General features: G+C 40.1%; 1 protein-coding gene and 1 pseudogene across 2 annotated transcripts in view; both read right to left on the minus strand.

Moving 5' to 3' along the window:
- The window catches only part of DLGAP1 (DLG associated protein 1), a 529,488-nt gene that overhangs the window by 504,922 nt on the left and 11,958 nt on the right, over positions 1-12,608 (minus strand). The window lies entirely within an intron of this gene.
- Positions 1,643-12,608, minus strand: part of LOC129459994 (transmembrane protein 98-like) — a 165,723-nt pseudogene continuing 154,757 nt past the window's right edge.

Consider the following 12,608-nt stretch of genomic DNA (forward strand, 5'->3'; position numbering starts at 1 on the left):
AGATCTCTTGGACTTATGCCCTAAGGTCACTTTTTAAAGACAAGATCTTAGTTCTTTTTCATATAGATTCTCATTTTTAAAGAATGCATGGTTAGCAAATACATTGGAAAGAGTGGAACTTCAGAATGTGAGAGAATTCAAAAAGTAGGAATGTTTGTCTCCAAAGGCCTATATTTTCGTATGGGTGGAATGCCGGATATTTGCCCCCATCAGAAGAAACAGTATTTTATTGATGAGAAAACCGAGTTTTCCCCTGCACTTGCTCCGCTGTCACCTTTTGTGATTTGATTTAAAGCTAGCAAGGAAAAGGACACACTTCAGCATAACTCAGCATGGGGAGAAGTGACTGAAGATTTGTGTCCCCACACGTGAAGTATGAGTGCCTTCTGATGCTGCACTCTGAGGCTTCCGTCCTCATCCCGACCCATGAGGATTCAGACCTGGCGGAGACCACAGCTCCTGCTAGGGCCATACGTGTAGGAGGCAGGGATGTGAGGTGAGGGAGTTAAAAGGTTGCAAAAAGATGTAGGGACCTTAGAGGGAGGGAAGGAAGAGAAGAGTTTCTGGGGAATGTTCTCTGCCCAAGGCAAAGGGATGGCAGGTGACGCCCCATAAGGCTCTATAGCTAAGAACAGGGCACTGGGGACAACCAAGAGAATGAGTAGACTAGGTGAGAAAAACTCCCCCTAAATCTCCAGTGCCCTTCAGATTCGGCATGGCTTGGGAGAAAACGCTTGAGATTGAAATAAAGGACTGATTGACTATTTTCAGGGTGTCCCAGGATGGCCTGAACTGGATAATAGAGATTTTGTGGTGTATGGTACCATCTATATGTATATGTAATGTAGTGGTGGATTCTGTTGCACAGGAATTTCCTTAATCATCCTAATCTAGTGTTCTTCCCTCCTCTGATCTTCTACAACACATACTTTTCATTGCTATTGCCTTATGACAACTCTTCTGTAGTTATCTTGACTACTTTTTATATTATATTATTGGTTACTATTTAACTTTCTTTTCCTGATGGGTAAAAGTAAAATGCATTTTCTAATAAAAAGTAGTGCACAGAGAGCCTATCTGGTCAGAAATAATAGGAAGAAGAAAAAAAAGAGACTCTTGGGGACAGATAAAAGAAAATAAAAGATCTTCATGGAAGGGAAAAACTTCCGAAACTTCTCCAGTTTGTAGTCTTTTGAAAGAGAAAAAAAATCAGAAAATCCTAAGACAAAGCATACAGGACCTTAACCATTTTTCTCTGTGATTTTCACCTTGCTTTTCAGGATGCAGATTTTGTTGTCATTAAAATGTTTATCTCTAAAAGTCATACTGTCTCCATGTGATATATTCATCTCAGCTACTTCGGCACACTTATACATGGACATGTGCCTTCTTCAGATCACCTTTGACTCAATACACATACTGTGCTCCATGACACAGAATTGACAAGATACAATGTGAACGATTAACTTTGCAATTAATATTTTCTATATTATTTCCTATAATATAGAAAATGCATTTGCTTTTGGAATAGGACAGACAGACTTGTGATTTGGTGCTGGTAATTAACTTCTCTGAACATCAGTGGGGGTACCTCTCAGAGACGTGGTGAGGTTTCCATGGGATAGCCTGTGATAAGTTCTAATTATCTATGTGCCTGACACATGGTAAGCCCTTAAGACATTCATTCCATTTATAGCCCTTCTTCTCCTCATCATTAAGTCTTTTCTCTCCAGCTGGTTTGGAAGCTCAGTGATGGCAAGAAGCCCATTTTGTACTTCTTGGTATATTCCACAACATTCTAGCACCGTGAGTCGCAGACTTAGGTAATTAATAATTACTTACAAATTTAAATGGAGAATGTGATGGAATGGTGAAAAATCAAAACATGAACCATCATTGCTTATATATCTTATGAAATTTGTTTTGAATTTTTTTCTTAAGTGTCATTTTCTATAATTACTAAAACCTTAATATGATGACTAAAGAATAAAATGGTTTCACTATTGTTTGTATCTGAGGAATTATAATAACATATCAGGAACAAAGGTTCCCAAAAAACTTGCTTATAGAAAATATTAGGTGCATACTTATTAGAGGGTTCTTTTGGGGGGTTCTTCAGAGTCAAAGGAATATAGAAAATATTTGTTTTTTAGATTTATTTTTCCTTATTTGAAATTTCAAAGCAAAATTATATGCACATTTGTTTCTTACTCATTAATTTAGTATTTGTAAGAATGTAAGGGTTATCCATCAGGAAAAAGAAAAAGGTACCTTGAATTAATAATGATAATTATAGTGATTGCCATTACTTAATTATGCCAGGTACTTATATAATCTCAAAACAGTGCTATAAGGACAAATTTATTTGTATGTTCTAACAGGACCCTAAATTCAACATTCCCCAAATAAAGCTCATTTGCCTGATGTACTCACTATGTGTCAGTATCTGCTTTTAACAGAGGAAGCAGCTAAACCTCCAAGGATCTGTGGCTTGCCAGCTCACACTAGTTGTTGGGGGTGCCAAGAGTCTATTTTCCATGAAGTAATGTACAAAATGAGCCATCTCGAGTACCACTGCTACCTGAGACATCATTAGGTTAAAAAAATGCTTTATATTCTCTATCGAAACTGAATGCAAGATTAAACCTGTAAAAAGAACAAACTGAACAAAGAATGATTAATACCATAATGTAAGATTATGGCATTCCTGATACCCCACCCTCCTTCCAAGAACAAACAAATCTAAATTACCCCCGTTTAAAAAAGACTCTCCTATTATGAAAGAAGCACTTGTAAAACTTACCAGAATGGGAAAATAAATCATTAGCCCGTTCTAATATCCACCGCATTGTTTAAAGAGATAAAAAACACAATCAGCAGGACCATTGCAGCTAGGCAGGTTCTTAGACAACACCTCTATAATGACCGCAGTTACCACCACAGAAATGCTCTCCGGGAACATGGAACTGTAACTTGTGGTAAAGGTTTCTTTCCCAACAAAAGACAGGCACAGAGAGCCTATCTGGTCAGAAATAATGGGAAGAAGAAAAAAGGAGGCTCTTGGGGACAGATAAAAGAAAATAAAAGATCCTCATGGAATGGAAAAGCTTCTGAAACTTCTCCAATTTGTAGTCTTTAGAAAGAGAAAAAAATAATCAGAAAATCCTAAGACAAAGCATACAGGATCTTAATCGTTTTTCACTGTGACTTTCACCTTGCTTTTTAGGACACAGGTTTTATTGGCATTAAAAAGTTTACCTCTAAAAGTCACACTGTCTCCGTGTCATGTATGCTTCTCAGCTACTTCGGTAAACGTATACATGCACGTGTGCCTTCTTCAGATCACCTTTGACTCAATACACACACTGTGCTCCATGACACGGAATTGACAAGATACAACGAGAGCAATTAACTTTGCAATGTTACTTATTACGCAATATGAGATTTTAATTGGACAAGAGCTGCAAGGAGGTCCGCCCTGGTGCCACTGTTTAACATGCAAACAGAAAGAGGAGTGTGGCATTCTCTGATCGTTTGCTTCTGGTTCAGCTTTAATGCTCGTTCTCTTCCCATGTATGAATTTTCCTACCTTCTGATATGTTTCATTGCGCCCCCAAAAATTTATATGTTGAAGCCCTAACCCCTACTATTACAGAATGTAAATGTATTTGGATATAGGTTCTTTAAAGAGGTGATTAAGGTAAAAATGAGGCCATATGGGTGAACCCTCATCCAATATGACTGGATTTCTTATAAGAAGAGATGAGGACACAGACAAACAGAGGAATGACCATGTGAGGACACAGGGAGAAGTTGGCCATCCAAGTCAAGGAGAAACCTCAGGAGAAACCAACCCTGCCTACACCTCAATCTCGGACTTCAGCCTCCAGAACTGTGAGGACATCAATTTTTGTTGTTTCAGCTGTCAGTCTGTGGTCCCTTCTCAAGGTGGCCTGAGAAAACCAAAATCCCTTCTGAGGGCAGGTCCCTTCAGTGGCCTCCCCTGACTCAGGGTAGCTTCTGTCTCCACAGTGTCTCAGAGGTCACATCACTTCAATTACCCCAAGTCTCCCCTGTGCTAGATCATTCAAATGGAAATCCCAAGTCTGCACTGACCAAGTCTCAGTTGCACATTTTTGGCTGCCTTGAGACTGCTTCACTTGTCTGTTCTGACAGGACTCTAAGCTCCAGGTGTCTAAAATAATTCCTCCTCTGATGAGACTGATGTACTCCTCTCCCATTCACCCTGTCACCCAGGCTGGGGACTCTAAAGCCATCTTCAATGTTCTTTCCCAGTGCTTCTCACAGCCAAGCAGCCATCCCCTTTCCTTGCCATTCCTTCATTTTCATTTCTTTGGCATTTTCTCTGCCTCAACCTTGGTTGAGGCCTATTTATGTTAGGCCAGTCCACAGTCAACTCCTAATTGAATCCCCTGCCCCTAGTCCTGCCTTGTTGAACGCATGTCTCACCAGCCCAGGTTCATCTTTCCCCTGCTAAACCATCTCGGTGTTTGGGCCTTTCTTTTTCCCACAGAGCTCAGCCGGTTCTGAAGGTCCTGGCATATTTGATTCCCCACCAGTATTCACCATTGTCCCTTGCCTGTGTCCTCCATTCAGACAGGTTTATTGATGCATTCCAATCATGCCTTGTATTCACTCAGTGAGGAGTGATGTCTTATTTCCACCCTCATTGTTTTTGCTCAAGCCATTGTCCCTTCTTGGAAATCACTTGCATTTATCTAATCCTAACCCGTTCTTTAAAGATAATTTCACATCTCATGACTGTGTGAACCCTTATTCAAAGATACCAGCCACATGCATCTGCCTCCTTGAGTTCCTCTAACATATCCTGGTCTTCTTTCTACCTTGATTAGCAAGAACCTCTGAGCCACATGTGATGCCCCAATGTCATACTGTCTCCCTCTCTTCTTGATGTGATTTATGTTACTGCTTTCAGTTCCATTTTAAAGTCTCTTTGGAAAACATGCTTTTTCAACAAGAGGACTCAAATGCTCCAGGCCTGGCTCATACTAAGCGCTGAAAAAATATTAGCTATTAGCTATTAAGTTACAGCAAATAAAAAGTTAAGCTAATTACAGCTCATGGCACTCCTGTGGTTGTCATTTTTGAATCTCACTTTTCATTATTAGCTATATTTTCTGGGCATATGATATAACTTTCCGATAGACTTTACTTCTTAAAGGCTGGGCCTTTGACTTACTTTTTTTTTTTTTTAACATAGAACAAAATAAATACTCTATAAATGTTCTGTATTCAATAAAGAGATATGTACTTCCTAGGAAGACTAACATATGTTTTAATAGATGCATTGATAAACCTGAAGGATGGGCTTACTGTTCAGTAGTATTTTGTTCATAAATGTAGAAACATCTGCTTTGGGGTTATAGGGAAACTTCTTTCTTTTAAATTTGTACAGGCTTGAAAAATAGTTGTGCTCTATAAATACCCCAGTATGAGTCATTTGCTTAACTAAACAGCTGCTTTCTCATTAGCCAAATGCACTTCATTTTAAGGCATACACTTAAATGAATTTTCTCCCATGCCTCTCTCCCTCCCCCAAGAGCCAGAAAAGTGATGTGCAGATACTTTTCTGGAATACAAAAGAGATACAGAGATCTGCCTTTGACACAGGGAATCTAAACTCCATGATGTAGCGGAAAGTCATCGTAGCTCAAATTCATAAGCTGTTTGTATACGCTTTGCTTGTTCTTATAACAACACAGTCCTTCATTTTCTATTCCCATCTCTCCCCACACACCTCTGGAACATCCTCCCTCTTCTCATTCAAATCCAATGTACCAATTCTCCCACTGGGGCACCCGGCAGGGCTTTGTTCTTTTTTTTCCTTCTGTCACCATCGCCCGTTTCTTATGCAGGTAGATAGTCTGCATCAAGAGCGCTGGCAGAAGCCATTTATTTTAATAAGTGTAAGCAAATGAACAAATCCTTTTGTAAAGATGGAGACACAGATCAACTTCTACAATTAGTGGCATTCAGCTATCACTTTCTATCCTTCAACTTATTTTGAATGATAAATACAAAGCAACCACTCTCATCTTTTTAAAATTTTATTTTGATTTAACTTTTTTTTTTTTAAAGATGGGGTCTTGCCATGTTGCTCAGGCTGGTCTCGAACTTCTGGCTTCAAGCAATCTTCTAGCCTCAGTCTTCCAAATATGTGGGATTCCAAGTGTGTACTACCATGCTCGGCTTCATGCTTTTACTTTCTTTAAAAATGGTCAATATCACCATGAGTTCCTTCTTTTGGAAGCCAGTAAATGTCTAAATGTTTTGGAAGAGTCCAGAGGAGAACTTTGATTTCTAGAAAGACCAAATAAGAAGAAACAGACACAGTCTCCAGAGTTCCATTTATAGTGTAGCTATTCTCAGCAGAATTCCAATCCAATGTGGATTTTTTTTCTAGCCTGCGGAGGACATCTTCAAACGCCCAGGGCTGACATTTAGCTGGTACCCATCTGGTATGATTGTACCTTGCTAAAATCACTTTTATACCAGTTGGTAATTACCTATGGTCCTGAGCCCCCCCGATACTGAACCCTTCAACGGTGACACCCTGCCTCCCACAAAAATGTCCTGTGATTTAGCAATTAAAAAGTTAATGCCCGACAAAGGACAAGGCTCTGACTACGCAGAGCCATTTTGATTGGACACTGGTTAAATATCTTGAATATCACCCTGCAAATAGCACTTGTTTCCAGGTATGTTAGGTATTAATTATTTTCTGGAAAGCAATCTGACTATGCTAGCTTTGAGAATGAGAGCATTTACCTCCCTAGGTTTATTTACCTCCCTAGGGTTTATTTTCCTCATCTGTCAAATGGTAGAGTGCCTTGGCTTAGTGTTCAGACTGGGTTCCAGAGTTGCCTCAAGGGGAGATTGCTAATAGATAGAAATCTGGCCCCACTTCCTGCAGAGCAGCTCCTCCTCCAGGCCTACTCACTGGGGTCCCCATTTCCTTGATTGTTTGGAGAAAGGATTTTGAAAACTGAATTTTGCTGCTAAAAAAAAGTTTAGAAAAATAAAACCACTAGCTTCAATGAGCACTAATCTTTCATCCTATTTAAAAATTCTAAAATTCAATTATAACTACAATTAACAAAAAGAATGGCATCTGTCTACCAAGAGCAAATAGCTACATTGGGCCTAGTCGGTACCAGGCACCATTCCAAGTGCTTTGCATATTCGAACTCACTTCACCCACAGAACTATGCTTATGTTATAATTATTTTTACAGTTATTAAAGTCTAAAAAGTGTATGTTCAGAGATATTTATTTTCACTTTTATAATTTTCTTAGATACATTTGAGGTTATAATTTATTCAAAACTAACATTCCTACAATGACTATTTAATGAAATGTAATCATTATATTGTCTTTCTTATATGCTCCAATTACAGATTTCTATGCATATTTTAAAGAGCGTTTTGTCTTTAACTTTTGGATTTCATCTTGAAATCATTAGACTAACAGTATGTACTATACTTTATAAATTATACATTAGACTATGTATGTACTTTCTCTGCGGCTTATACCAGTGGTCCCCAACATTTTTGGCACCAGGGACTGGTTTCATGGAAGACATTTTTTCTATGGACCAGGGCGGAGGATGGTTTCAGGATGATTAAAGCCCATTACATTTATTGTGCACTTTATTCCTATTATTACATTGTAATATGTAGTGGAATAATTATACAACTCACCATAAGGTAGAATCAATGGGAGCCCCGAGCTTGTTTTCCTGCAACTAGATGGTCCCATCTGGGGGTGATGGGAGACAGTGACACCAAAGTGTGTTGCATATGTCCAGTTAACTCTGTAATCTCGTTTTGGTTGCTGTCAGTGCAATCTCAGGATATTCCGCCTTGACTTTAACCCAGAACCTATGGGGATTTGAAGTTCTCTCAAACACACACATTTCAGGACGCTAGATGCAGCTATACAATTGAAGTACATCAACTCACTTGCCACTATAAAGCCTGCCACCAAAGGCAGCTTAATTGTCACTTGCCACTCACTGATAGGATTTTGATATGCATCTGTAAGCAATTGATTTATTATGGTCTCTGCACAGTTAAACCTCTCTGCTAATGTTAACCTGTATTTGCAGCCACTCCCTGGTGATTGCATCACTGCCTCAGCTCCACCTTGGATCATCAGGCATTAGATTCTCATAAGGAGCATGCAACCTAGATCCCTTGCATGCACAGTTCGCAGTAGGGTTGGCGCTCCCATGGCAATTTAATGCTGCTGCTGATCTGACAGGAGGTGGAGCTCAGGCAGTAATACAAACGATGGAGAGCGGCTGTAAATACAGATGAAGCTTCTACTCACCTGCCGTGCAGTGTAGTTCCTAACAGGCCAGGGACCCGTACTGCAGGAATGTCTGAAAGCTGCATTGTGTACTGTACCAGTACCAGTCTGTGGCCTGGGGGCTGGGGACCCCTAGCTTATACTGTTTGTTTCTTTGCTGTCAACCAGACCTGGAAATCAGTTTTTAATGCCAGTCCACGGCTGTGGCTCTGGGTAGCTGTAAATGTGCTCAGACATTTCCTGAGCTCCAGCTCCTGACTGCCATGGCTTAACTGGGATAAACAGCTGAATGCAAATCTGAGCACGAAATTCCTCGTCACTGTCCTTTTCTGGAATATGAAGTTATGGAAGGCATCACAGGCCCGGCCTGCTCCCTCCCGCCTCCACTGCTGCGCTTCCGAGGCTCTGGGTCGCTCAGGATCTTGTGCTTCTCCCTCCCAGGGCCCGATCCCTGTGCTCCTGGAGGGAAGGGAGTTGCTGGTCATGGTTCCCCAGTTCCCTGGAGCAGGTCCTTGCTGGTGGATGGCACTGTCTTTTCTTAGTGAGTCCAGCAGAGTTGGGAAATGGAAACTATATCATGTGAGAAAGTAAAGCTGCATGGGATGAGAAGGAGAAGGTTCTGAGAGTTCCTGTGTTTTAATAAAGTGGCAAAGCACAGGAGAGAGGGATTCCACTAATTCCTGTAGCCTGTATGGGCAGGAACATTGCTGGTAAGTGGCAGGCTCAGGAGGCTGTGTGTCAATGAAGAGAAGGAAGACTTCCTGTCCACTGAGGTATCTACACCGAGGCTGTATCCACACAGCCATTGTATGATAACTCGTCAGGGATGACAAATGAATCCAAACAGGATGTGTAGCTTGACCAGATGAGCTTTATGCAGCACTAACCATCCATCCGAGACTTATTTTGTCTTAATGATCCCCCAAACAAACGTTAAGTTGTCAGTCTTGATTTGAAGTTAAAAAACAAAGGACCAAACTAAAGAGCTTCTGCACAGCAAAAGAAACCACCATCAGAGTGAACAGGCAACCTACAGAATGGGAGAAAATTTTTGCAACCTACTCATCTGACAAAGGGCTAATATCCAGAATCTACAATGAACTCAAACAAATTTACAAGAAAAAAACAAACAACCCCGTCAAAAAGTGGGCAAAGGATATGAACAGACACTTCTCAAAAGAAGACATTTATGCAGCCAAAAAACACATGAAAAAATGCTCATCATCACTGGCCATCAGAGAAATGCAAATCAAAACCACAGTGAGATACCATCTCACACCAGTTAGAATGGCCATCATTAAAAAGTCAGGAAACAACAGGTGCTGGAGAGGATGTGGAGAAATAGGAACACTTTCACACTGTTGGTGGGACTGTAAACTAGTTCAACCATTGTGGAAGTCAGTGTGGCGATTCCTCAGGGATCTAGAACTAGAAATACCATTTGACCCAGCCATCCCATTACTGGGTATATACCCAAAGGACTATAAATCATGCTGCTATAAAGACACATGCACACGTATGTTTATTGTGGCACTATTCACAATAGCAAAGACTTGGAACCAACCCAAATGTCCAACAATGATAGACTAGATTAAGAAAATGTGGCACATATACACCATGGAATACTATGCAGCCATAAAAAATGATGAGTTCATGTCCTTTGTAGGGACATGGATGAAGCTGGAAACCATCATTCTCAGAAAACTATCGCAAGGACAAAAAGCCAAACACCGCATGTTCTCACTCATAGGTGGGAATTGAACAATGAGAACACATGGACACAGGAAGGGGAAAATCACACACCAGGGACTGTTGTGGGGTAGGGGGAGGGGGAGGGATAGCATTAGGAGATGTACCTCATGCTAAATGAGGAGATAATGGGTGCAGCACACCAACATGGCATATGTATACATATGTAACAAACTTGCACGTTGTGCACATGTACCCTAAAACTTCAAGTATAATAATAATAATAATAATAATAATAAAAGAAATTACTACTTGTTGAGTTTTGGTTAAGTATTAAAAAAAGAATAACCAGAAATATATCTGCTATTAAATACTCCTCTTTTCTCACATAATATATCTGTGTAAAGCCAGATTTGCCTTCTACAGTTTGACCAAGAGAACATAGTACATGCAACAGAGTGAATAAAAAGGCAGATATAGTTATCTAGCTGCCTTCTATTAAACCAGTTATTAGTTATAAAAATGTAAAATAAAACCACTCAATTTTTTTTGGCAAAATGGTTTTTTCTAAAATGTATGTTATTTATGTGAAGATTTAATGGAGTTTATTATTAGTTTTCCTTTCCAACTTTTATTTTAGGTTCAAGGGGTACATGAGCAGGTTTGTTACATGAGTAAATTGTGTGTCACAGGGGTTTGGTGTATAGATAATTTTGTCACCCAGGTAATCAGCATAAAACCTTATAGGTAATTTTTCAAATGTTTTTTAAAATTTCTGTTTTAATTTCTAATAAAGTAAATATTAATATAAAAAACCAAAAAACAAAAGACCTCATTTCTTGTATCTCTAAAGCACCAGCCCATTCTGAGATTTTATAGTTTTTTACTGATGTCTTGCTCAGACTTTTTCAATAAATATTGAAATGATTAGAATTAAATAGAATTCTTATATATTTGTATTTGCTCATCTCCTCTCTGTATTTCAGGTGGGGGGATAGAGTTCAAGGAAAAGGGTAAGAGACATGGTTGGTTTATTTCAGGAGTCAAAGCCTTATGCTAATGAGGAAGCTTTGTCAGGGGAATTTCAGATATTGGCCAGTGGCAGTGGTGGGAACCTGGGGGTTAACATCCTTGAAATAACACCACAGAGGTGGTGAGTGGCCAGTGTGCCTGGATGACCCAGGGGTGAGTGAGGTCTCTTCTGGAGGCTGACTGCCCAAGCAGCCTGAAGAATCACAGAGATACTTTCTGGTTGGTATTACCCTTCTCCCTTCTCCCCAGAGCTATACCTGATTTGGGCTGAGACAGCGGAAAATACACAATGCATGTTTCAGACATTCCTGCTTTAATATGTTAATATCTCGCCCACTCTCCAGACCAGGAATCTCATATCTTGTCCTACCCTTTTCCACACAAAAAGAAAACTGCATTACATACAGAATTTTTCAGTGTAGTTGTTGCTTATCCCATTGTAACTAAACGCTTTGACTTCTTTTTTTGTGTATATCTTGCCTTGACACGCTTTTTTTTTATTGAAGACCATGGAAACATTGATTTCTTTGTGATATTTTGAAAAATGACAAATTGAAGAGATTTTTATCTCTGGAGACTGAGCTTTTATATCATAGAGTACTTCTCTCTCCTGATGGCTAACCCAATCCCATAGTTCCATGATATACAAGATAAATCTAGATTAATAAGACAGTATGTGCAGAACAATCCTTTTGCTCTTTGTGGCTTCTTTCCCTGTGCCTTGAAAATGTTCATTAAAAATCTCTTACTTAGGCTGGGTGCGGTGGCTCACGCTTGTAATCCCAGCACTTTGGGAGGCCGAGGCTGGCGGATCACGAGGTCAGGAGATCGAGACCACGGTGAAACCCCGTCTCTACTAAAAATATAACAAAAATTAGCCGGGCATGGTGGCGGGCGCCTGTAGTCCCAGCTACTCGGAGTGGCTGAGGCAGGAGAATGGTGTCAACCCGGGAGGCGGAGCTTGTAGTGAGCTGAGATCGCGCCACTGCACTCCAGCCTGGGTGACAGAGCGAGACTCTGTCTCAAAAAAAAAAAAAAAAAAAAAATCTCCTACTTAGTCTGCCTCATTATATTGGTTTACTCATATTGGTCTCCCTATTTTAATGATTTAAAGCACTGTTTGAAAAGATTTCTTGTTTGAAATATCCTTGGCCAGGCCATTACTTTGTAAAGTAGGGAAGTCTGGAGGCCCTAGTTGTTCTTTTGAACTTAGTTCATGAAATGATTTTTAAACACTGGTCTATCACCTTTTCTCTTCTCTTTATCAAAATTAATAATTCACATAAAAGCCACCTATTTAAATGGAGTCTCAGCTGGGTACAGTGGTTTATGCCTGTAATCCCAACACTTTGGGAGGCTGAGGCGGGTGGAATGCTTGAGTCCAGGAGTTCCAGACCAGCCTGAGCAACATGGTGAAATCTGTTTTCTACAAAAATGACAAAAATTAGCCAGGTGTGTTGCTGCACAACTGTAGTCTCAGCTAATGGGGAGGCTAAGGCGGGAGGATCACTTGAGCCTGAGAGGCAGAGGCTGCA

This window comes from Symphalangus syndactylus, chromosome 1 (genome assembly GCF_028878055.3).
Source record: "Symphalangus syndactylus isolate Jambi chromosome 1, NHGRI_mSymSyn1-v2.1_pri, whole genome shotgun sequence".
Classification (NCBI taxonomy): Eukaryota; Metazoa; Chordata; class Mammalia; order Primates; family Hylobatidae; genus Symphalangus; species Symphalangus syndactylus.